Source organism: Pongo abelii, chromosome 6, assembly GCF_028885655.2.
Source record: "Pongo abelii isolate AG06213 chromosome 6, NHGRI_mPonAbe1-v2.0_pri, whole genome shotgun sequence".
Taxonomy (NCBI): Eukaryota; Metazoa; Chordata; class Mammalia; order Primates; family Hominidae; genus Pongo; species Pongo abelii.
The window spans coordinates 110,310,122-110,332,455 of record NC_071991.2 but is presented as its reverse complement, the minus strand read 5'-3'; the positions used below and the strand labels follow the sequence as shown (position 1 = coordinate 110,332,455).

The 22,334-nt window shown below is 35.7% G+C and overlaps 1 long non-coding RNA gene across 1 annotated transcript in view; it reads left to right on the top strand.

The window, feature by feature from the left end:
* Positions 1-22,334, top strand: part of LOC134761783 (uncharacterized) — an 88,505-nt gene that overhangs the window by 59,014 nt on the left and 7,157 nt on the right. The window contains exons 4-5 of the long non-coding RNA XR_010140911.1: positions 9,491-9,767; positions 20,201-20,330. This is a non-coding gene — a long non-coding RNA (uncharacterized LOC134761783). The remainder of the gene's footprint in view (positions 1-9,490; positions 9,768-20,200; positions 20,331-22,334) is intronic.

Genomic DNA, 22,334 nt, shown 5'->3' with positions numbered 1-22,334 from the left:
ATCAGCCAAAAGAAAGGGGCAATATGCCCCATGAAAGTCTGAAACCCAACAGGGAAGTCACTAAATATTAAAGCTCCAAAATAATCTCTTTTGACTCCATGTCCTGCATCCAGGACACATTGGTGCAAGGGGTGGTCTCCCAAGGCCTTGAGCAGCTCCACCCCTGTGGCTTTGCAGAGTGAAGCCCCCATGGCTACTCTGATGGGTTGGAGTCAAGTGCCTACATCTCTCCCAGATTCAAGATGCAAGCTGCCTGTGGTTCTATCATTATGAGGTCTGGTGGACAGCAGCCTCCTTCCCACAGCTCCACCAGGCAGTGCCCTGATAGAAACTCTGTGTAGGAGCTCCAACACCACGTTTTCCTTTGGCATTGGCTTAGTAAGGTTTCTCTGTGGGGACTCTGCCCCTGTGGCAGGCTTCTGCCTGGGCACCCAGGATTTCCACTACATACTCTGATACCTAGGTGGAAGCTGCAAAACCTCCTTCACTCTTGCATTCTGGGTGCCTGCAGGCTTAACAAAATGTGGAAGCTGCCAAGGCTTAAGGCTTGTGTCCTGCAAAGCAGCGACCTAAGCTGTATCTAGGCCCCTTTGAGCTGGGGCTGGAAACAGAGTGGCCAGAATGTGGAGAGCTGTGTTCTGAAGCTGAGCAAGGCAGTAGTGCCCCAGGCCTGGCCCAAAAAACTATTCTTTCCTTCTAGGCCTCTGGGCCCGTTAGAGGAGGGGTTGTCTCCAAAATCTCTGAAATACCTTTGGGGCTTTTTCCCCATTCTCTTGGATATTAACACTTGGCTCCCTTTTAGTCATGATAATATCTCTAGCAAGTGGTTTCTCCAAAGCCTACTTGGATTACTCTCCTGCCACATGGCTAGGCTGCCACATGGCTACACTGCAAATTTTTCAAACTTGTATGCTCTGTTTTCCTTCTAAATATAAGTTCCAATTTTTAAGTCATTTCTTTGCTACAGCATCTGATCGTAGACTGATAGAAGCAGCCACACCACATCTTGAACACTTTGCGGCTTAAAAATTTCTTCCACAATATGCCCTAAGTCATCAGTCTTAAGTTCAAATTTCCACAGATTCCTAGAGCATGGATGTAATGCAGCCAAGTTTTTTTGCTAGAGCATAACATAGGTGACTTTTACTCCAGTTTCCAACAAAGTCCTCACTTCCATCTGAGACCTCATCAGCCTTTCGTTTACTCTCCATATTTCTTGAGACAGCCTCCTGTGTCCTGTCCCCACCCCAGTATCACCCCTGACCCCATTACTGTCCATATTTCTATCAGTATTTTGGTCACAACCATTTAACTAGTCTCTAAAAAGTTCTACATTTTCCCTCATCTTCCTTTCTTCTTCTGAGCCCTCCAAACACTTCCAACTTTTGCCCATTATCCAGTTCCAAAGCTGTTTTCACATATTCAGGTATCTTTATAGCAACATCCCACTCCAATTTGCTTTGTTAGGTTATTTTTGTGTTACTACAAAGTAATACCTGAGACTGGGTAACTTTTTAAGAAAAGAGGTTTAATTAGCTGATGGTTCTTCAGGCTATACAAACATGGCTCCAGCATTAGCTTCTGGTGAGGACATCAGGAAGCTTACAATCATGGCAGAAGATGAAGGGAGAGAAGGCAATGTCACATGATGAGAGAGGGAGCAAGAGAGAATGGGGGAGGTGCCATGCTCTTTAAACTACCAGATCTTGCATGAACTGCCAGAGTGAGAACTCACTCATCACCAAGGGGATAGTGTTGCTGCCATTCATGAGTGATCTATCCCATAACCTAAATATTATACCTCCCACCAGGCCCCACCTGAAACATTGAGGATTACATTTCAACATGAGATTTGGAGGAGACAAACTTCCAAACTATATCAGTTATTCATTCCCCTGCTGAGGGAATGAGAAACATCCAAAAGCTCTGGAAGCCAGTACTGGGGAACTTTGTCTCTATTCTTTTTCTCGTTTTGTTTAAACTCTTACATCAGGATCAGTTTACAGGTCACCACTGTCTTCTGATGAGGTGATTATTTTCTTCTATTCAGATCTCCTTGTTTACCACTGCTAGTGCTGACCAAAGTAGTCATTCCTAGATTATTTCTTGTGTTTTCCTATTTTATCTATTGCAAAGTTGGAGCTTTCCAACCTCAGCCTTCAGTCCCGCTTATCTAAGGAATTGGGAAATTTTTTTTTACATTTTCCCTGGCAAGTCCAGTTTTTTACATGCTTCTAATTGGGGAATATTAATGGAATTTTCCAGAGATTCCTCCACCTAACTGCCTGCAATACTTGGTAACTCTTCCCAGAAATGCAAATTCCTACTTCCTCTCCCTTCTGCCAATTGGATTAAATTGTTTTTATGTATAGGTGATATTGTGATTAATAATATGGACTATGGAAATTAAATGTCTTAGAATGTAACCCGAACTCAACCTTGCATGGGTTTACTTCCCTCTTTGGGCTTCAATTTCCACATATGTAAAATCGAGATAATAATAGGTCCCACCTCTTGAGTTGTAGTGAAATTTATATAAATTAATTCATGTAAATTAAAAGTATGCCTAGTACATCAAGTACTTGATAGGTGTTTGCTCTTAATATTAAGACATAGCTATTAATGTTTGGGGTAGAACATTGACACATTTTCATAATTTTCACACTGATGACTTTAGTCTTTGATATTTTACTTCTCTTTTAATCATTTCTGTTAGTTTTGTAAATCCAGATCCTACATTTTGGGGAGGGAAGGATATCTGTTGCCATTTATTCTTAAAACAACCAATTTTAGGAAAAAGGTTATTGTTAAACTAACATTATGAAGATGGGGATGAGAGGAAAAAAGAATGAGAGGATATGATACATGTCAAGATGTATTTGTGTTTTTTCCCATTCACTCTGCCTCAAATCTGATCTACATTTCAAAGCCAAAGCTTCTCCCTAGGTAACTCTTTGCTCCCAGTCCTTCCAGGTGCCATTCCGCTAGTCCTTTGTGTAGACTAAGGGCAGGAGTAGAGAAAGTACACACAAGGTCATCCATTAGGAGTCAGCCCTAAATTTGTCCTTCTCTTCTTCATCCTCTCTACTCTTCTCCATCCTCAGGTACTACATGTATCTCCAATTGCTTATTTCCCCATTTTCTGAAATGGGGGTATGGGAGGAATACTTTTCAAGGAAAGACATCATTAAATATGAGTTTTTAAAAAATAGGCTGACCCCATATTCCTCAGGTTACTCTAGACTTTTGATTCTTCCCTTCTCTTCCTCTCCACCACTATTCTAACTCCTTAAACCACTCTAGATATGGTGCAAATAATTGAAACTCTCTAATGACAAGAATTCAGCCTTAAGGGTTTGGTTGTTTGATGTTTTTTAAAAGCATTGGATGGGGTTCATTAAACTGTGATTCAAAAATTTATTCTGTTATATGAGACATTTTGTGATGTGCTCAGAATAAGGAGCTGCATCATACAGCTCTGATGAGTCTTACAGTTAACATGTTCCATGATTCTGATTAAATACAATCATGGATTATAATTCTTCAGGCATGATGGAAAGGTTAATTACATAGACTATGTAATCACTATATATCTGCATGTTTGTCAATTCAGACGTTATCTGTTGTGTGTGATAAGAAAGAAAAAAAAAGATTCGTTGATGGAAGGATGGGCTAAATTTATTACTTTGGCCAGCTATCATCTTATTAAACCCTGCTTCTCTCCTAAGAAAATAATCTAAACTTACCCCAGCTTCATACATTATACAGGCATACCCTCTGTTGTGCTTTTTGAGAATTGTCCCATTTTTAAAAATCCTATTACTCATGCCACACTCCACACCCGTTAAATCAAAATTCCTGGAACTGGGGCCAAAGCATAAAAAATCCCAGGTGATTCAGAAGTGCAGCCATGGTTGAGAACCACTGAGTTTGAGCCTGTTACTCCACTACTGTCCTTCGCAATTTTCAGACAGATTATTGATACTGATCAGACACTAGACAATTAACCACTCAACTGACCAAAAGGATAAGTTACTTCGTGTTACATAGACATATTTTTAAGTTATTAAAAAGACTTCATGAAGTATTTGTTCAAGAAGTGTTTACTCAAGTTGGCTCTGAGTAATTTAAAGTAATTAAATATATATGTTTATATGTACACACACAAAATTTAAGTCAAATACCTAGGTATTTTTTGGTAGTCCAATTCATTACTGTAAACATGATAAGAAATCATAACTTGTTAAGATGGCTTCTAGGAAAATAGAATTCTTGAGTGTTTCAATCAAACTTTTCTTTACCACATAGACCCAATTACTTTTATGCATTTTTAATAAATCTTTTAAAAGGAAATATGCCTTGGGTAAAAGATTTTGAAATCAAAAGAACATACAGCATTAGTACTAAAATACACATAATAAAACCTCTTTTATAAAACTGGCCTTAAAGGACAGAATCAGCATCTACAAGACAGTTGTCCATTTGAATAGGGACTTAAGGTTCGGGATATTTTAAAAACCCTTGTAACAACTTGCAAAAGTATGTAAAGCGTGTGCATGCATGGGGCTGCCCACTGATGTACATTTTTCTGGAGAGAGGAATCATGGATTTGATGAGATGCTTACGTGCAGTGAGAGGAATCCGCTGTCATTAAGGGTGGGATGTTGTTCTATAATTGATCACAGTTATTAAGCAATAGAGGTGGCAGTTGATATGCACCACATCTCCATCTTTATGGAGACAGCTGAGCATAATGCACTGATTCTAGGCTCAGACAACTTGGACTTAAGTGCTTGCTCTGTAACTTACTTGCTGAGTAAATGCAGCTTTTCAAGTTTCAGGTTTCTGGTCTATAAAATGGTGGTAATATCCATCCTACTTACCTCATAGGATTGTTATAGAGTTTAAAATTAAATAACTGTTTGTGAATGCTAAGCTTCAATTCAAAGACAAGAAAAAGATTAGCAAAAAGTGCAAGTCGTGTGTTAAGTAGACTGAGATCTTCCTGGCCAGCACCCAAGAAATCCTATTTAAGCCCAAATAAGAGAGACAGATGTTCAAACAGTTGCTGAAAAAGTGGTTTGCACATGATGTAAACAAATCTTTGAGAATACTATTGGCATATATTTGGGACCTTCTTGACAAGGTGTGGCATATAGATGTGTGTGCATTTCAGAGTATCCTCCTGTCTTGAATAGAATAACTTTAGTCCAGAGAAATCTTGCACAGTGGTGATTAGCAGAAGCAATAGGAGACAATTCAAGAACCAGAGAGAGGGCAACACACCATTGTAAATCATCTTGGTGACATCTCCAAAAGAAACATGGGCCAAAAGAAGAAGAAATATGGTGACTCTATGCGGTGACTGAGAGGATCGATTCAGGAAAACTCATGAGATTATCTCTGGGGATTTGCAGAAATAGTTGAGGGCATTTTAAGTGTGTCTATGGAGTGGTAATGGTTTGTACTCTTTTACCAGGAAATGACAGGGAGCAAGAAACTCTTGTTATGTCTGGTATTATCACTGAAGAAACAACAATTAGAATGTACTTTGTTCTATTTGTCTTTGACTTCATATCATTGGTGCAAATATGTATTTTTTTCTAAATAAATTCGGTTGTTTATATACTTCCTCTATTTATAGCCTAACCAAATAATTATGCATTTTTATACACAATGAAGTTTATAACCTTGTGCAGATTATGCATGTTATATCTGCCTATCTCCTTCTTAAAAGAATATTTCTAAAATATATCTCTTTCATTTCTCTCTCTCATGCACATACACACACGCACACACACAATTGAGTAAAGCACTAAGAGGTTTGGTGGTTGATTTTATATTCCCTAGATTAGAGCAGGATTTGTTAATAGCCATATTTTTAAACAGTATCTCTTTCTAACATTGCAAAAATGTCAAAGTTAAATGAGGTTTAATCTTTTTTTTAATTGATTTTTTGCTTTTCTCTCAGGAAGAGATTTTTTACATAATTATTTTCATTCTTATAAATACTCTTGTTTTTTCTCCTTAATGTTTGGTAACAAAGAGATTTCCTGTTTGTAGGTGCTTTTACAAGATTATTATTTAAAATGTTGTAATACCCATGTACATAGCAATCAAAAATGGTTCAAGAGCAAATGAATATGACTTGAAAATCTTAGTATTACTTTTGATCCCATTTTCTCCTTCCACCTCTGATTCATCAAGCATTGAGGATCTTCTGTCTTGACCTCTAATCTGCCTCATCTTTATGTCCACACTGAAACACTGTCAGTTTTCCAAACAAACCACACTGCTGTGCCTTGGACTAACATTGCATCCTCTATGATCGACTTCCTCCCTTTGCCTGGTGAACACCATACCATGATTCAAAACTAAGTTTAACCATATGTCTTCTGTTGAGGTTTCCTGAATTACTAATTTTACTCCCAGGTCAGATTAATCACTCCTTCATCTGTACTTCTTTGTGACTGCCTAATCAGCAGGTGTCTCAGGTACAGGCAAAGCCATAGGAATTCCATAAGATGTCCTTGTAATCAGACTGAAATATACTAACCTTCAGAGCCAACCAATAATTTGGCACTCCTTCAAACTGATATTATTTAAATATTTACTTTAAAAGAACAAAAATAAAACAATTTTCTATTAATAAAAGTCAAATATACCTTTCTTTAAGTTCAAAATAAGAATATATATGCACATCAAAATTTTACTCTATTTCAATTGTTTTTAGTTAACCTTCTCATCATTTATAATATTAGGCACTATACTAAGAATAGAGATTATATCTAGATAAAATAAAATGCCTTGTCCAAAATATCTCTTAAAGTTTTTTGTTGTAGCTTCTGTTCTGTTTTGTCAGCATACTTTCTGACTAGCCTGTTTTTTTCAAAGTTGCATATTCAATTAATAGCACCAAATAATATAAATAACTAATTTTTCATCAATAGAATAAATAAATAAATGGTTTTGATTTTACATACATAAAGAAGTTATATATGCCATTATGTTCAGGATTCTTGCTGAAAATACATTTAGATATTCACAATAAGACATAACTCATACTTCACATACTGTTAAGTGCTTAGATTTTTATTTAAAAGTTTTCAGTACTGTTAAATCGAAGTGCTATAAATATGTAAATTAGCAAGTTATTCTGAGATAGATACATGTTAAACATTGCCTTAGAGAAATTCAACTTTTTCTAGTTGAGCTTAACCTGAAATGTTGAAAGTCAATCTAAAAAAATTCTAATAGTAATCAGAAAGCTCATTCTATTCTGCCAAGTTTTCCATTTCACACTCCCTTGATAACCTTCACCCATTCCATCTCTAATACAAGTCTGGACTTAGACAACCTTGTGACAAGGTGATTAACCCCTAGTGGCTTTCTGGGTTGGGGAGGAAGAGGATTCAGCAAACTTCTGTATCTTTCTGTTCCTTGCCTCCCGTGGCTCAATCATTCAATAATCAGGTGCTTAACCAATCAGTATAATTCTTAGACTATCACTTTCAAACTTGCTAGCATTGCTTTATTTTTCCCAGTTTAAACAAAAATAAGTATAAGATTTATCAGTATTACCTATTTATTATCCAGAGTCCTTCAAAATACAGGAGTCTCTCTCCATCTATTGATGAGTTCGTCATCATCTTGATAGTTGCAATGTGAGAAGTCCTTAGTGGCAAGGGCAGCCTCACATTTGGCACAGATCCTGAAAACACCAGAAAAACCGATGCAATGGAAAATTACCTAAAAATTCAAAAGTTCAAATCATAGAATTTTCAAATGGGCCTTAGTGCTTATCCAGTGCAATTCTGTGGGATATTTTGAGGGTATGAGGTGGGCAGCATCTGTGTCATCATTAGACTTTGACAGAGAGGAGGGAGTGTTTGGAATATACAGTTTTGAAAAAGCAGGTTCTAAAATTATACAGCATTTTGGTTTTAGACACATAGTATTTTTTAAATATCAAAATAATGTTGAAGAGGGTGTACAATGTATATGTTTATCACTAGAGGTTTTTTTAAATTGGTGGTTTTAAAGTTCAGTAATTTGGGAGAGCTTGTTTAGCTTCAATCAATATTATAGATTAGGAGACCAAGGCTCTGTAAGATTACAGCTTTCTCTCCTGAGTGATCTCAGAGATGATAAGGACTGAGCACCTGGGCTCCAGGAATAACTGAGGAATAAATTACTCTGAGGAATGAATCTGCATTTTTCATCTTTCAACAGTCCTCTTCAGTAGTTAAGACAATATGATTTTACAGATAGTACACTGTGGCCCCAGAGCAAGTAGACTGTAGTACATTGCGGCCCCAGAGCAAGTAGACTGTTGGTGTATAGTCAGAAAATGAATAGCAGAGCCAAGGATAGAACTCAGATTTAATGAATCATTGGTCAATACATCTAAAGCATAACTTTCCAATATAATAGTGACAAACGTAGTTTACACTAGATGTTAACAATGATTCTTTGAGGTAAAAATGATTTATTATTTCTCATTTTGAAGATAATAAAATGTAATCTCAATAGATGAATAAACAAAATGTAGCATATATGTGTGTGTGTGTATATATATATATATATATATATATATATATATACAATGAAATATTATTCAGCCTTAAAAAAGAAAGTAAATCTTGTCACATGATACAACATGGATGAAACTTCAGGACATTATGCTGAGTGAAACAAGCAAGTCACAAAAAGATAAATGCTGTATGATTCTTTTTATATAGGGTACCTAGAGTGGTCAAACTCATAAAAACAGAAAGTAGAATGGTGGTTACCAGAAGGTGGGGGAAGGAGGAAAGAGGAGTTATTTAATGGATATAGAGTTTCAGTTTTGCAAGATGAAAGAGTTCTGAAGATCCATTGCACAAAATGTAAAAAATGGTAAAAAATATAGGTATAATATAATATATATATTATATTATATATGATATTTATACATCATATATTACATATATTATATAATATATATTTTATAGAGAGAGAGAGAGAGAGAGAGAGCAAGAGTGTCTCTCTCTGTCGCCCAGGCTAGAATGCAACAGTGTGATCTCGGCTCATTGCAGCCTCTGCCTGCCGGGTTCAAGCAATTCTCCTGCCTCAGCCTCCTGAGTAGCTGGGACTACAGGCAAGCGCCGCCACGCCCGGCTAATTTTTTGTATTTTTAGTAGAGACGGGGTTTCACCATGTTGGCCAGGATAGGACAGTCCTGATCTCCTGACCTCGTGACCCGCCCGCCTCGGCCTCCCAAAGTGCTCGGATTACAGGCGGGAGCCACAGCACCCTGCCAAAAATGTGAATATATTTAACAATACTGAACGGTACAATGAGAAAATGGTTAAGAGGGTAAATTTTATGTTATGTGTTTTTTACTGCAATAAAAAAAAAAAGAAGTAATCTCAATGATATATAAAACTGGTTAGTAACCGGCAGAGTCATGACTCCATTTCTGATTCAAACTTCCACGTTCTTTACCCAGGACTCCCCTGCGCCAGCCATTTTTCCGGTCATCTCTGTGCGGCTGAATGGATCTCCTGCACAACTGCAAGTCTGTTGCAGTCATGTTTCAGCACTCCTGTGGGGACAACCAGGAGTGAGTACAGGGTCCTTGAAAGACAGAGATTGAGGAAGAAGATCCCCCATCTTGTCATACTTGGAATCCAACATCCCAAGGGAAAACATTAAAACTGCCAGTCTTCAACACTGAAAACAAGTAATCAAGTGATTGTTTTCATCACTTTCAACACTGAAAACAAGTAAGTAAAATTTGTGGTGTGATCACAAAAGCCATCAGTCCACCAACTTGATCATTTTATTTTAAAATGGTAATTCTTGTCATGGAGACATAAACATGGGAAGATAACACTTGCTAGGTACACAGCCATCACTGGGAAATAAAGCCTAAGAACAGGATTGACTCATGTGGTGAGAAAAAAAAAAAAAATTCTAACAGCCCTGAACTCACACCAACACTTTATCTGTTGGCACATTTACAAGGGAAGTTGGAAACCAAATAAAGGATAATTGCCTCTTCTCCACAGGATGTGGCAACTTTCATCTGTAATCCTTTATTTTCAGGCAGTGACAAGGCTTCCGAAATGAGCTAAATGAGTGATTTTGAGTGAGGGATGATATTAAGGTACGAGTTTGTGTTCCTCTCAGATTCTGGATTAATTGCTGTAATAAAAACCCACAGCACGATGTGTTTTACACTATCACCCACTTATCTGCAGGCCTGTCTGTGTTAACTTCCACTAATAGCCAAACTGTGCCCTGAATAAGTCACTGATTTGTACAAGATTAGTGCAGATTTGAAGAAAGCTTGTATCTGGTAAAGTTAAAGCTGAAACTATTGAGATTATTCCAATAAATACTAAATGGATGCTGATAGTTTTCTCCATTCAATAGTGGGAGAAACTTGTTGTTTAATCTGTCTAGAGTGCTTAGGTAACCTCACTTTTGTTACCAAGATTTGTCTTTGAGATCCACAGATTTTCTAAATAAGAGAGTAAGTCATGGTATACCTTTTGTGAGGACACAAAGTACTGTTGCATGTTTTTTTCATTTTTTCTTTAAAGAATCTCTACTTCGGACAATTTTCCCAAAAAACATTGCTTTAGTTCACGAAGCTGGGCTAAAAAGAAACCCAAGTAGCATGTATACGCTATATTCAAAATCTGCCTTCATCTCCAGCATTCACCCCATATTTTTGGACCAAGCTAGTGGGATGAAATTATTTTTTATTTTATTTTTAATTTCAATAGACTTAGGGGTACAAGTGACTTGGTTACATGGATGAATTTTATACTAATCACATCTGGGTTTTTGGTGCACCCATCACCCAAATAGTGTACATTGTACCCAATAAACAACTTACAGAATGGGAGAAAATATTCACAAACTCTACATTCGACAGAGGACTGACAGCAAGAATCTAGAAGGAACTCAAACAAATCATCAAGAAATTATCTTTTTAAAAGTGAATCTCTTTATTTGAGAAACTCAGTTCCTCAAATAAATCTAACAACACTAAGCCCACCTTGCCAGACCTCTAGATATGTGAAGTACAAATACAGGACTTCTTTCTGGAAACCTTCTACATAGGGATACTTCAGCTAATTTTTAAGCATTAGGAGGTTGATGAGTTTTTAAGTCAGGAGAATCTGCTAGGAGAAATCAGAACTGATCAGAAAACCAAAAGACTGGAGGTAAGGAGGCAAGTTAGTACTTTATAGTAGTAGCTCAAGAAAATAAAAATAGAAGCCTGAATTTAAATAGTGACATTGGGAATGGAGGGGAGTAGATGGATAAAAGGGGTTATGGTAGAGAAAAAATTGATGGTCCTGGGCAAGCTAGTGAATGAGAAGGGCAACAAGTAAAAGAAATCTTGTCAGCATCATCTTCCTAAAGTGAAATTAAGATCTATTATTCACCTGCTTGAATATCTCTGATAGCTTCCCAATATACTTACAGCCTCAGCTCCATACAGTGATTTACGTGGCCTCATATAACCTGTCTCTGCTTTCTTCTTCGACTTCATCGCTATCCAAATTTTCAGTATAAAGCTCCAGAATTAATGGATTTCCTTTTCCATCTCAGAGTCTATGCACTTGCTAGTCCTGCATGGAACTCCATTCCCCAGACATTTGTGTGACTATCATTTTTTTTTTTTCCTCCATTGAGAAGAACACAGCTGGGTTCTTCTTCCACCTCTTTGATGAAATGTTTCCTGGCCCATACCAGCAGTCATCCCCCAACCCCCAATAGTCATGCTTTAAATCACCGTATTTGTCATCTTAGGAAGCATCTATCATTACCTGAAATTATTGTTTTTTTTTTTTTTTTTTTCTTTTATCCCCAAAGGACTATAAATCATATTGTTTGTTTTTTTACATGACTTTTCCTTCTGTCTGGTGGAAGCTCAGGTCCCTCAGGGTAAGAATCCTCTTTATTACTAGTGCCTACCATGTAATAGGATCTCAAATAATTACTTATTAATCAACTGATATCACTATGTGTGATATTAATAGATTTTTTTAGTTGTTGCAGGGAAAATATACTCTATGCTAAAAAGTTACGGTTTGAGATTAAAACTATGAGACTCAGATATCTTGCTACACCCAAGTGTGATTCATGTATTGAGGTAAGAAGTATGAATTTGTAAGTCTAATGGTGGAATCATTACATACTGAACCCTACAAGAGCTATAAATACTTTTGATAAGGGTGTATTTGATTGAGATAAGTATTCATTAGAAATAAATTTCAGATTTTCAGCACCTAAAGAGAAACAGGCTGTGTCTCAATTTTATCCCAAGACTTTGGAAATTAAAAGTCATATTTTAGAGTCATCTTATGGGAAGAAGGGAGCTGGCATGCTCATTCCATTGATGCTGCAAACTCTTATAGTATTTGGTTGTATTGTTAGGAAATTAGATTTTTTTTCTAATGGAAATGGTAAGTATGTTTCAGATGAGACTAGAAAAATAGAAATGGCAATTACTAATAAAATGTGAAATTATGAAAATTTATGCAGGGAGATTTAATAAATGTAACACAAAATGCAAGAGTCTTTATGAAATTTATCCTTCAAAAGACTGTATATATGTGTGAATGTTCTCTCAAGAAAGCCAGCTGTAGTGCATTTTTTCTGTCTTAATAGGAAGTATATTAATTGTATGCTGTATACTATTCAAAAGACTGGTGAATGTATACCCTCTAACGAAGTTAAATATAGCAAAGAGGAAAAAATAAGCTGTCAAAGTACAAATATAGATAATAGTGAAATTATTTAATAACAAAAGAAAGAAAAACCTTGAATCATATTTAAAGAAGGTAAAATGTCCCCACTTATAAAAACAGCATTTTTATGTTTCCTGTGTCATTATCTAGTACATTTCATCTTTTTGTCATAAAAGATTTTAGCTAATGGTTTTAATCATCTGCTCAATATTATGGTTCTGTGTTTGAGGCTTATTCTGCCTTGGAAGGGGAATAAAAGCATTTGCTACTCTATAATATAAATGCAAGATAAAACAGACTAAATCTGTTGGGTCAAGCAGCAATATTCATTAATAACTACATTATGTTCCCAACACAGGGAACTGTGCAACATATTTACTTAACCTTTTGCCCCTTCCTGACTATTTTTATTTTTACTACTCAGACTGTGAAGTATTAATTGGCCTCATAAAATAAGACATTCACATTTTTGAAAGCAAAAGAATCTCAAAACTATATATAATATATGTTCTCAAAACTATATATATATGGATTACATATATATATGTGTTGCTAATGCAACAGCCATATATATAACATATTTCCCATCAATATTATATGTGATTTTGGGCCAATGGTTGCACAAAATCTAGCTCTATTCAACTCCTAATGTTTCTCATTATAGGAAAACTTGCATGGCAATAGAAAAGTTGTTTTTTTCCTATTGAAAGCATACACACAGTTAGGCTAGTGATAAACTATGTAAGTTAAAATATTTCTCTTCTCTGGGTATATTGATCAGTTGAAAGAAAACAGTGCACAGTTATCATAACTTTCAGACTTTATCAGCATAAACTTAATTACATAAAATAATTCTAAATTTGGGTTAGCACTATCAAATCATATTTTATCCAATCTGGGTGATCATATTTATGGAAAGGGTAAAATTTGTATTTATTTTGATAAAGGTGTGGTGGTTTCAGATGTTAGTTGTGATATTTAGAAATCATCATAGATGTTGCCAAGGCTTATAGGTTACAGGTTTATCACAGAGGAAGAGAAAATTCACCATTATTTAGACCAATCTTTATTCCTCCCTCCAAGCAACAAAGAGTAAGTTATTATTACCTTGCTTTAAGTTGGCCCTTTTCTTTATACATCAAAGGACACCATGTCTACTTTCTCTAGACTAGAGCCTCCAAGGACTCATCTCAAAGGCTTCTGTCTACCTTTTCCTGGAGCTCTTATATGGTGCATTAGTTTCCTACCGCTGCTGCAACAAATTATTACAAATTTAATGGCTTAAAACAAGACAAATTTATTCTCTCATTCTGAAAGTCTGACTTCTGAAAGTCAAAGTTCCAAATAAAATTTATAGAGCTTAAGTCAAGGTGTCTACAGGGCTGGCTGGTTCATTCTGGAGGCTCTACGAAATAATCCATTTCTTACCTCTTCCAACCTCTAGTAGCCACATTCCTTAGCTGCGTTCTTTAGCTCATGGCCACATTATTCTAACCTCTTGCTTCTGTTATCACATCTACTACTCACTCTGATCTGCTGCTTCCCTGTTGTAAGGACCATTGTAATTAGAGTGAGTCCACCTGGATAATCCAGGATCCCCTCCCCATCTCAAGATCCTTAACATAATCACACCTGCAAAATCCCTTTTAAAAAATTATTGTGGCAAAAAACACATAGCATTAAATTTGTCACCTGAACCAATTTAAATGTACAATTCAGTGGTGTTGATTATATTCACATTGTTGTTAAACAGATCTCCAGGACTTTTCCATCTTGCAAATCTGAAACACTATACCCATTAAACTCCCTTTTCCCACCTCTTCCTTGCCTGTGGTAACCACCGTTCTGCTTCTGTTTCTATGAGTTTGACTACTTTAGATACCCCATATAAGTGGAATTACACAGTATCTTTTTGATTGGCTTATTCACTTAGCACAATCCCCTCAAGGTTCATCCATGTTGTAACTTGTGGCAGGATTTCCTTTCTTTTTAAGATTGAATAATACCCTATTTTATGTATGTATCACATTTATCTACCCATTCATTGATGGATATTTGGGTTGGCTATTGTGAATAGCACTGCTACAACCATGGGTATGCAAATATCTCTTTGGGGTCCTACTTTCAGTTCTTTTGGATCTATATCCAGAAGTGGAATTACTGAATCATACGGTAGTTCTACTTTTAATTTTTTGAGGCACCTCCATACTGCTTTCCACAGCATTTGCATCATTTTACAATACCACCAACAATGCATAAGAGTTCCAATTTCTCCACATTTTTGCCAATACTTATTTTCCATTTTTTTATGGTAGCTGTCCTAATGGGTGTGAAGTGATATCTCATTGTTTTTGTTTGTGTTTCTCTGATGATTAGTGGGATGTTGAGCATCTTTTCATATGATTGCTGACCATTTGTGTATCATTTTTGGAGAAGTGTCTATTCAAATCTTTTGTCCATTTTTTAAATAAGTTATGTGATATTTTGTTGAGTTGCATTAATTTTTTCTATATTCTGGATATTAACCCTTCAGAGTCTCTTTTGCCATCTAACACAGCATTCACAGGTTGTAGGGACTGAAATTTAGATATCTTTAGGGGACCACTATTCAGCCTACCACATGTGGACTGTCAAGGCCTTCATTCCTCATTATAACACTGGCTCTTATCATGGAAGAACTTTAGAAATCATTAGTCCAGCTTCTACCTATTTTGTCTAGTAATGCACCTTTATTTTAAATTTAATTAAACAATTGGCCTGGTTTTCTACTTTGTTCAGTTTGCCTGAGTATCAAGCCTGTGTCATTCATAGTATTTATTTTTTATATTATAAAGATGATATCTGCTCAACAGATCTAATTATTTTCCATTTGCATAGCACAATGTAGATGCTCCTGATTTTTGCAAGAGACCGTACTAGCTCAGCCAGTCCTGATAGAGCCTATTTTAGCAGGGAGAAGAAAGGATATTCAGGTTCCACAAAATTGTATGTATTTATGGTATGCAACATGATGTTTTTGTACATGTATACATTAAGAAATTATTAAATCATGCTAATTAATATATCCATCACCTCACATACTAATTTTTTTGTGGTGAGAATATTTAAGATCTGTTCTCAGAATTTTTCAAGTATACAATACATGATTACTAACTGTAGCCACTATGCTGTCAAATAGATCTCCAGAATGTACATTTTTGTTACATATTCATCCACTTGGAGCCTCAAGACTTACTATGATTTGCCTTACTGGGTTTTGAACTTACTTGGTATATGCTACCCCTGTCTTCTTTCCTGTTCCTCCCTTTTAAAATGGGAATGTCTATCATGTGCCTGTCCCATCATTGTATTTTAAAGTACATAACCTGTTTGACTTCACAGGTTCACAACTTGAAAGCAATTTATCTCTGCATGAATTGTGCCTAGAGTCTCACCCATATCTGATTTAGATGATATTTAGATGAGACTCTGGACTTTAGATTTTTCAACTGATACTGGAAAAACTTAAGACTTCTAAGGCTATTGGAATGGAATTAATGTATTTTCTTTGTGAGAAGGACATGAATTTGGGGGAACCAGCAGTGGAATGCTATGGTTTGAACGTTTGTGTCGTTTCCAAAATTTCATATTGAAATTTAATCCCCAACACAGTAGTATTAAGAGGTGGGCCTTTAGGTGGTTATTAGAGAATGACAGCTCTGGCTTCATGAATGGAATTAGCGCCTTATAAAAGGGCTGGAGGAAATGAGCTACACCCTTTCACCTATTGCCATGCCGAAGACACAGCTAGAAGGCCCTCACCAGACTCTGAATGCCAGCTCCTTGATCTTGGAATTCCCAGCCTCTAGAACTGTGAGAAATAAATTTACATTATTTATAAATTACTCAGCTATGGTATTTTGTTGTAACAGCACCAATGTACTGAGACAAGGTTCTTCGCCTATTTCAAAATTAGGTTATTTGTGTCCTTGTTATTGAATCATTTGAGTTCCTTATGTACTTTATATGTTAGCCCCTTATTAGATGTATGGCTTGCAAATATTTTCTCACATTCTGTAGGTTGTCTCTTCACTCTGTTTATTGTTTTCTTTGCTGTACAGAAGCTTATTAGTTTGATATAATCACATTTGTCCATTTTTGTTTTTGTTACCTGTGCTTTTGGGGTCATATCCAAAACATTATTGCCCAATTATTGTCAAAAAGCTTTTCCCTGTGTTTTTTCTAGCAGTCTTACATTTAAGTCTCTAACTTATTTTGAGTTGATTTTTGTGTATTGTATCAGAGAGGGGTCTAATTTTATTCTTCTGCTTATGGATATCCAGTTTTCCTGACACTATTTATTGAAGAGACTATCCTTTCACCATTGTGTGTTCTTGACACCTTCAATTGACTGTAAATCCATAGACTTATATCTTGGCTCTCTATTCTGTTCCATTGGTTTGTATGTCTGTTTTTATGCCAGGACTGTGCTGTTTTGTTATAGCTTTGTAGCATATTTTGAGATCAGATAGTGTAATGCCTCCAGCTTAGTTCCACCCACAGGATTATAAAAAGGGTTAAAAGAGCTAATGTTATTTTTATCTATTTTAACTACATTCCATTTTCATATCATTTTTGGATTTGAAATTTCACTGAGAGTCCAACATGGATTACTTAAAATTCTGCATATCATCAGCACAGTCCCAGTTACTTCAATGATTACTCTGTGCTAAATGCAGCATTGGAAATACTGGGATTATGAGGTAATTAATCATGACTCAACAACATGAATGTTAGTTACTCACTACCTACATTTCTTCCTCATTTACAAATTGATCATTTCAAAACCATTACAGAACTGGAAAAATGGTTCCTCTACAAGGAAAATATATTCCACCAAGAACTACGTCTAGACAGAGACGATTTCTAATCAATCAGATCTATGGATCTCACCAGGGGGACAACATTCCCTAAGGCTGCTGAAATGGGATGGGCTCATCACATGACTGAACAATCCTGCTGCCTCTTCTTATTACAATGCATCCTGTGGCTGGAGGGAACCTTTAATGCTTCAGTTTACCAGGGCTGTGGCATTAATAGCATGAACAACATTAAATAATACGAGTCATCCTTGTCCTCAGGAAAAATTCAAGGAAAATAAGCCTTTTCAGCTATCTTTGATGGCATTTTCCATTTCTGCTCCAGTAACTAGATGTTGAGTACTAAGTCATGGGAAATACAACATATGTTGAAACAACTCCAAGAGGAGGCAGATCATTCTAGTGATGTTCCAATGATGCCAAATGAAAAAAATATACAAAATTACTAAAGATTTTTTTAAGTCATGAAATGTAATCACTTTGATAATTATCTGAACGATAATTGAATTCCATCATAGATCAGTACACATCACCATTAAACTAATTTTATAGGTGATGCTTTTATGGAAATGGTTAGTTGTTAGATATCAAAAATAAAGCAAGGTTGTTAAAGTTGTTTACAAACAAAAATAAAACGTTTTCTTTGCAAAATTTTCCTGGCATTTTATTCAAAGACATATTAGTTCAAAAAAATTATAAAAGTATTTGACTCTTCAGGATAAAGCGTTGGAGGGATATTTTTAAAATAAGATAATATTTAAAATAATTTAATAATAATAGCAATAGTATTAATGCCACTGTCCTAACATGTTCACATATCGTCTGCCACATGAATTTATATTTACATCAATTATATAATCCACACATATTCAATTTCTTATATTTGACTCAGCATTACTCAAACATTTTCAGTATTTCTACATAGTCTTCATAATGTTCTGTTATTTTCCTTCAAGTTTTTTTTTTCACATATGTCACCCCCTTTTTAATCTGGTTTTAAAATATAGATCATGCTCTCTTTTTAATGTTTTACAAGGAATTGAATTATTTTAACATAAATTAACATAACATTCTAGCACACGTTACTTACTTGCTAATTATTAATGCATAACAAATCAAGCACAAATTTATTTTTATTCCTTTTATTTAAATAAAACAATTTCAATTAGGTCTTTTTCTCTTTCTGAATCTCATTCTCCCAATGCAAATTTACTAGTTTGTACTAAGATTTAATATTTTCATATTAAGGTTTTTACCTGTTATGTTCTGCTTTTGTTTTAACAGATAAATGAATTTAAAATAATTCACTTTATTATGGTCATAACAATAAACGCTAACTCATCACACACACACACATCTTTTATTGTGTTATCTCTAGAATGTATGGTTCTTTTCTCTGTAATTATAAGACCAATTTTCAGTAGCCTCCCTGATATAAACTTCTGTTTCTTCTTATCCACATTCCCAACTACCCCAGCTAGGGTGTCATTTTCTTCTGGATTTCTAAATAAATGTTGTTTAATAATATCTACATAACAGATATGTAGAAAATATTTTGAGTTTAACAATTAGAGAATATTTTTCAGTAGACTTCACCTATGAATAATGGTTTGATAATTTCTTTAGTTCCCAATTTTTCCCCCACTTCTTCCCTATGTAAGATTGAGCCAATACTCATAGAAGTGGAGATCTCGAGTTTCCTTTTGATGAGTAATAAAGATAGATGTGAGAAAACAGGAGCAAGGGAGATCCATGGGATCACATGCCATGGAGCAATGATCCAGACATTAAAAGGTCCTAGTGATTAAATCATCCACAAATGAATGGACCAGTGCTTCAAGGTCAATGCTTTGTGTCCCAGACACATTGTCACAGGCAGCATGACTTTTTTTTTTTTTTTTTTTTTTTTTTGCTGTCAACTTTGCTTCTGTTGATTTTCTCCTTTATTGGAAGAGAATCAAGTGCAGGGAGGTGCTTTAGAGGATGGTGCAGTCATTGAATGTACCTAAAATACCCTTGAAAAATCCATACATTCATTATCTCTTTTTCTCTCAAAAAAAGTCTTTGTCAAACGGAGAATTTTCTGAGTAAGGATAAACTACTTTTAGCATTACTTTTTAACACTAGTTTTTAGTAGTGTAAGAGACCATGGCACTGCCCACTTCTTCTGCCATTAAACAGACTAGGGAAAAAAAAAAAAACTGAACACAGAGATCTCATGAGGCGATTGAGTCATTTCTCTACACCTCTGATGACAAATCTTCAGTGTGACTTCATACTTTTCTAGAACTTTGTGGATTCCATGAATACAAACTGTCTTACAAGTTAAATATAATGTACTTTCCTTCCCAAAAGTTCTCAGAACTACAGGATGTCAAGTAGAAGGGATTTTTAATTCATCTAGTCTCCTCTAACCAGCATAAGTCTTGCTACAATAAAGTGGATAAGTCAAGCCAAAGCATTTATTAGCTCAAATCACTTTATGTATGTTTCCTATATCATCTAGTTTATCACACTCAATAAAAACTGAAGATCACACTAGAGCAAAAACAAAGATTTAAAGATAATTCTAACCTTGTCTGGACACAGTTCAGGGCAGAAAACTGTGATTGAAAGAGAGGAATAAGAGAAAGCAGAGAAGTAGCTGTCCCACAGAGGAAGCTATGGAAAGAAAGGAGACTCAGCAGAAGAAAGGGATGTTTGGCCACAACAAGCAAAGGTGAGTGAAAGAAGCTCAGCACTTAAAAGTGCTTGAGAGTGAATTCCTTGAAAATTATTGCGTGGGAACCACTCTATCCAATAGTCTGGGACACTTGTACATTCCCTGAACTGAGAGTAAAGACATTAATGCCTTGTATTAAGGTGGCAATTTAAAGAGAAATGACTCTGTCCAAAGTGGGTAGAAATTAATAATACTATTTGAACAACTTCCTAGCAGAAGCAACTATGGACACGTCGCCACATTTTCAAACACATATATATTTTTTCATAGTTGGATTTGTATTGTATATAGATTCTGTGTACATTTTTGAACATAATAAACATTTTCTCACCATTAAAATTTCTTAGAAAACAGTATGCTTAGTGGCCATATAACGTTCTATCTCATCAGTTACTACAACTATCCCCTTATTTGGCTATTAACAAAAATAAAAGAATAAACATTTTAATACAAAAATACTGGCCATATTTTCAGAATATTTACGCAAGGTAGAGTTTGGGAAACTTAATTACTGGATGGGAGAGGACATGGAATTTTATAACTTTTCTTTTTGCATTTATATTTTATGACTTTTTTTGATCATTTTCTTTTTTTCTATATATATATTTTTTATTATACTTTAAGTTCTACGGTACATGTGCACAATGTGCAGGTTTGTTACATATGTATACATGTGCCATGGTGGTGTGCTGCACCCATTAACTTGTCATTTACATTAGGTGTATCTCCTAATGCTATCCCTCCCCGCTCCCCTCACCCCACAACAGGCCTCACAATGCCTATTGCCAAGATGCTTTCTAAAAGGGTCTGATGAAATTCTCCTTCCTCCACTGTTAATGTGAATGACCTTATTGCACATCATATGACCTTATGTTTATGACCTTAACATAAACATTAACACTTTATTTTAATATTGTTTATTTGTAAATCAAACTGGTGATTATTTTAGTTTTAACTTGTATTCCTTTATGTATTCACAAGATTGAGCACTTTTTATATGTATATTATCTATCTATATAGACAGATATCTCTTTTCTGACATGCCTATTTCTGTACTAAAACTTATTGATTTGTCTGAGTATATCATATATGATAAAAATTCTTTGCCTACTTTTTGTTATAAATATTGTCTCATTTGCTGTTCAAACTTTATGATACTTTTACACTAAAGAGTTGTCTATTCCTTGATATTTTTTCTTTTTGATTCTTTCCATTATTTATGGAGACCAAACGAATAAATTCCTAAATAATCCTTACTCATACAGAGATCAAATAAATAAATACCTAAATTAAATTAGAGTTTTCACTTTTTTGTCATTTTATAGCTTGGAAAAGTTTTGGTGTATCACAGTTACTATTGCTGTATAACAAAACCTCCCCAGGAAAACTCATCTCTGCTCCACATAGCATCAGCTGGGGCAGTGGGGCAGATAAGGAGATGCACCACAAAGATCCTCCCCTTTCAAGGAAAAACTTGCTGTCCAGCTGTGGGGTGTATGGGGTGTGTGGTTAGCAGACACTTCTAGCTGTCAGCCCTTTCGGGATCTGTCTTAGATGCAGAGAGCTGCTTCATCCGGAGGTCACATCCTTTCCAGGGCAGCTCTCATCTGATGACTAAGCAAGGCAGGCATACAAAGGTCTGCTCATTCTAACCTGACACTGAACAAATTCGATGGGCAAAATCCACTGTAGAGCTTCATAGCTGGTTGGCAAGGGCTTTGTCAGACCTTCATTACGATTTAGATTTTTCCTCTGCTCGGTCCTGCGTTTCCTCTTTCTTTCACAGATGTTGATTTCTCCTACCCACTTGTATTACCCACTCCATCTCAGTGTTTGCTTCTGGAGAGCCTAACCTGAAGTAGGCAGCTTGACTGGGTGCTGGAAAATCCTCTTTCAAGATGGCTTACTCCTATGACTGACAAATGGGGGCAGCTGGCCTCTGAGAGCTCAGATGGAGCTATGGACTGAGAGTTCCCATTTTTCTTGATGTGGGTCTTTTTA